Here is a 5,389-nt window from a genome sequence, read left to right as displayed (position 1 = left end):
TTATACGAGTAACACGCGGATGGCCCCTTCCCAAGGAGCAGTGCGACGTCATTGACGCCTTCTTCCGTGCGAAGCACGACGAAGGAATGGTACGCGAGAGCAGGTCTCCCCATTCGGCATTCACAGTTTTGTGTCCGGAAGTCGAACGGCACGTAGCGTATCGCTCACGCTTACAATAAGCTCAACGCTGCCACCATTCCGGTATAGACGCTGGCTTTAAGGAAGGATGTTCTCCGGGAGAAATGTTTGAATGTACATAGAAGAGTGCTCTCGACTTGGTCGATGGTTATTAGCAATTGCTCATGAGAGCGAGTGATTTTCCGCTCGCAGCGGTTAGTACTCCGAGCGGCATGCTCGGAAAGCGGCTGGTGATGCTTGGAGAGCTGTCAAATGCACCAGCAACATTTAATCGTCTTGTGACGCAGTTGTCCAGACCCCACCGGGCGTATGCACAGACATAATTTGGCGATATCTTTGTTCACAGTCGTGCGGAGCACGGGAGGGCGGATGAAGAGAACCACATCGTTCATTGAGCTCGGTATTCGAGTGCATGCGCACGAATAAGCTGTACGCAAATGCAGAAAAGTGCATCATCGGTGCCGAAAACAATTCCTTTTTAGGGTGATTCATCGGGAAGCGTGGTTTTCGAGCGGATCCCGCTAAGGTCAAGGCCATTGTGGACAGGAAAGGGACTAACGAAGGTGGCTTGGTCTCGCCAATAACTTGCACAAGTACAGTGAGAACTACACAGAACTGGCACGGCCATTGTCGAATCTCCTTATGAAGAATGTGGATTGGGTTGGGACACTGAGTATCGGAAGGCTTTTGTCGGGGTCAATGACAGCCTCCTTAATGCACCAATACTGGTATTGCCAGACCCTGATCATCCTTTCAGTGTCGTCTATGACGCTTCGGAGGACATAATCGGATCATCGCGTTCGAAGCTTGTCAGCTCAAGGCTACAGAGAAAAACCACCCAGTTTACGACAAGTAATTACTTGCGATGAAATATGCAGTTATCACGTTCAGATTTCGCCTTCTCGGCTCCAAGCCGTTCGTGATCGACATAGATCATGTGTCACTACGCACTGCGACTCAGTCGCCTCACCTCTCTCAGAGGATGACCAAGTGGCTCTCCCTCTTCGAAAAATATAACTTTGGGGTGAACTTTAAGCCATGAAAGTAGAATGCTGAGGCTGATGTGTTTTCGCGCAGACCAGATTATAAGCTCATGTCACGACGGTGACGTCGTCTGTCACGGATTTGATCCGCTCCGCTTATGCGGGGAATGTTATGTGCGTAGCGCAGCTACAGGCTCTCGGGAGTCAGCAGTTTAGAGACTCGGACAAGAAGTTATCGTCACGACTGCGTGTACGGTTGCACCGATAATCATTGAAAAATGGATTGCTTAATTATAGCACCGAATCGACGGGTACGCCACGATGTGTGGTTCCTTGCGATTCGAATTTGAAATATTGCATCCTCTATGAGTTCCACGACACACCACTAAGTGATCATCTTGGTCGTGACAGACCTACAGCTCTGTGGGCAACACGGGTGTGGTGGTCTTTGTGGACCGTTTTATCAAGATGTTCATCTTGCGGCAGTGCCGGACACCATCGTCGGTGTCGGTACAGCGACGCTGTTTGCAAATCGTGTCTTTCGATAACATGGACTCCCAAAGTGAATTGTCTCCGATAGAGACCCACGCTTCCCTGGGAAGTTTCGGCCTACACTCTTCAGGGTGCTGGGCGCCAAGTTGACTTTGCCAACAGCAGACCATTCGCAGACCGATGGTCAAACTGAGCGCGTGAATCGCGTAATCGAGGACGTCCTTGGCAGCGTTTGTGCTGAGACGCCGAGGCACGGGAGCGCCATGCTGCCACTCCTAGATTTTGCTCAGAACGATTCACACGCCGTTCACCGGGAACGGGATAGTTGACTTCTCGCGTCCCGCTGACACCGCCATATCATAACTCAGGGATCGGTGGAGGAGGAATAGCCGAGCGGCTAGCTGATGTCAGCCAGCTCATTGTTCGTAAGGTAGTCGATGATATCCTGTCTAGCAGACTGAGTGTCTTACGACACGTTCGCGATGCGATGGCTGAAAGCCAAGGCATGCAGAAAAAATATGCAGACGGAAGAAACAGAAGGAATGTTGAGAACTTTGAGGTCGGAGTCCTGGTTTTACTAAATACTAAAACCTTCCTACCCATGCAGTTTCTGCTGTCTTTAAGACGAAGCTCCGTCTACGGTTTATCGGACCTTTTTGGATTGTGGCCAAGCGAGGCCTTGCGTATACGCTAAACCTTCCGAAACGGAGGCGCGCCCAGCTGGTGTTTGTGTGTGCTTGCTCAAGCCGTACTGGGATTCGGCGCAAGTGAACGCGGAAGCGTTGGCGCCGGAGCGGCGCCCACAGGCGCTCGACCACCCAGAAGCTGGGCCAGCAAGTGGTTTTGAGCACGGAGTGCAACGATCTCCATCTCAAACGGTGAAATGCGCTCCACCTTCGCATAAAGCAACACCTTCGTCTGCTCAACGGCTTGAAGCCGCTCCGACAAAGCGCAAAAGCTCTCAACGTGAGGAAGCCGGCGCACAACGTGCTCCAAGCTCTCTAGGTCTTCTGCGCAGTGGTATGCGACCTCTGCTTGATGCTCAGCGGAGTCCCGATCGCGACGGACCTCGTCCTCAAGGGCTCAAAGAGCATCGCGGGTCACTAGACGGCGATCGACCCAGTCGTCATCGTCCGCTGCCGACTATTCTTGACGGGAATAGTGGTGTCCACTATCACGTGGAACGTCTTGTGGGTCGACATTGTCGCCAGGGTCAAACATAGTATCTTGTGAAGTGGCGGGGATACCTTGACTACAATAACTCGTGGGGTTTGAAGTGCCACTTTAGCAAGACTGCTCAGATGTCGTGGACGCTTACGATGAAAGGAATCATGACTTTTCGCGTCGTCGCACGTCCCGCGCTCCTCGGCGATAGCCAGGGAAGTCGAAGGGCCATAAGCTGAGCTCAAGCTATGGTCCTGAGCTACTGCAGCGCAAACTTACCCGTGTGAGAGACCACAGAGCTCGCGGGGGCCGTCGCAGGGCGACAATACGAAGGAAGTCAACGATGCGCCTTGTGTTTGGCAGACTCAAACCGAAGATGGCGCTCCACGCGCGCGTCCGCCTCCTTGCGGCTCAACTATAGCCTGTACAGCGAGTAGAGTTTCCATCGCTGCATCCATCGCTCAAAGAGCTCTTCGTCGTCTGCAGGGGTCTCGCCGGGGCGCGCACCGCAGAATTCGTACGCATCGCGGGTACGGGAGCGCCTCCTCTTTGAGCACGAAATTAAGCGTTACGTTTCCGCCGGGATTTCCTTAGGAACCAAGAAGCAAGCTCGGAGAGCTTTTCGTTCGTCAAGATCAGCTTGTGTAGTGGCCTGGGGTCCGATGACTTAGACGCCTAACGATTGAGTGATCGCGTCCTTTGCTTCTGTAGCGGGAACCGCCGAGCGGAAGCCGTATTCCACACGAGGGTCAAAGACCGACCGTGGATTCACACACATGGGAGCCGCCCTGCGGACAGCATCCATCTGCTACTTCTGTACCTCGACGAGATCATTGGTAATGACTCCATTTATTCGGAAGTTGAGAACTCGGGAATCGGACACGGCGTTCGCAAGGTTCAAGCGGGGCTCACGTCGCGTTGCTGAAGCGCCTAGCCCTCATCTTCTTCCTATCCTGGGGAAGGGGTATCCGACTCGTAGTCGACTTCCACCAATCCTCGACGAGGTAGTCCATCGCCCGTGGCGGGCGCGGTGCGCGGTCGGGAGTAGACATCACGTCTGTGTTCTTGGTCGTGTGACCCTGTCGCTGATAATGCGCTGCGTGGTACTCGGTTAACGAGAGCTTGGGCTGCGCTTGCCTTAAAGCCGCGGACGTGCTGTCTGAAGTTGCACCGCGTGCAGGAGACGAACAAGGGCTCTGCCCGCGGGCGTACTCGGAACCAGCGAGGCTGGATGTCGTCTTTCGTGTCCTCGACACAGAAATCATTAAGCAGAGAATTTGTGAAGAAGGTCCCGGTAATGTTGTGGTGTCTTAGACACGCGAGCCTTGTTCGAGGCGACAGCTGCATGTGAGCTGTAGGTGCTCACAATCATGATGGGTAGAGTGTAACGAGGTTTCACGTGCCGTGGTATGAAGGATGTGGGCTTACACAAGATGGCGTGACCACACAATGGTGTTGCTACACTTGAACAAGAAGTCAATACGTGGTTTGACTGCCAGTAGTTATACATTTAGTCAGGTTTTACTATATAGATAAGAAAACCCATAAATTTAGATATAGACGGCTTTGCCGCAAATAAATACAGTTTGCGTTTGAAAAGCAAGAGGTTTTAGCCTTGAATTAAGTTTTAATTACTCTTGGTGTAAGTGGATTGCGATCCGCTTGGTTCTAAGTATACAACGAAGTTCACCGTAGGAATTAATAAAAGAAGATTACAGTATGGTGCTCCCAAAAACATACATTCACAATCATTCTGTGTGAGACAGAACGCTGGTTCCAACTTGGGGATCCGTACTGGTGACGAGCCCAACGTGTCTCTGTCCTTAGAACTGGGTGGCGTAAGCCAGTCACTTCTACTGGATAATTTCCACGAAACTTGAAGCTCAAGCTTTCGAAGTGGGTGGCGTGAGCCAGTCCCTTCTACTGAATACCATTCACGAAGATTGAAGTTCAAGCTTTCAAAGTTCAAGCTCCGTACACCCAAGATCTTTTATTAGTTAAAGATGAGGTTCAACGTCAGTACACGCAAGATCTTTTATTAGTTGAAGATGAGGTTCAACCTCAGTACACCCTTCATTTATAGACCAGGAGCCCAATGTTTGATTAGTATAATCTCTAGGAGCCCAATGTTTGATTAGTATAATCTCTAGGAGCCCTTGGGGTGTTTTACATGTAGTTAGAAACCGTATCTCATTTTGTTTCAGTTGCAAATTTACCTTTAAGGTATAAAGTTGTTCTTATTCCCTCCAAGTCGGAATTGTCCTTCTCTCTCCACGTCAAGAATCGATTCCTAAACGTGTGTGTTGTGTTTGAGGGACTGTTTGTGAACAGCGCCCTCTTACACCAAGGTGAATTTCGCCTAAGGAGAGATTTAACAAAGTATTTTAAAATAAGGGTGATAAAAGGTTGGTAGGCTGGATGTTGTAGATTGTGCGACGGAGGGGGTCGTTTTTGAGTTTGCCACAATCAATTAGTCGTGAGTATCTATCAATGCACAGATCCAGGCAGCTCACTCTGAACCTACAACACGATGAAAAGGCTCGAAATTGTCTGCCCTCGTAAAAAATATTAGATACCTCTGAAAAGGAGCAGTTCTCACTTATTACGCATCC

This window comes from Plasmopara halstedii (genome assembly GCF_900000015.1).
Source record: "Plasmopara halstedii genome assembly, contig: Scaffold_1343, whole genome shotgun sequence".
NCBI lineage: Eukaryota > Oomycota > Peronosporomycetes > Peronosporales > Peronosporaceae > Plasmopara > Plasmopara halstedii.
Note: the sequence above shows the minus strand (reverse complement) of the source record.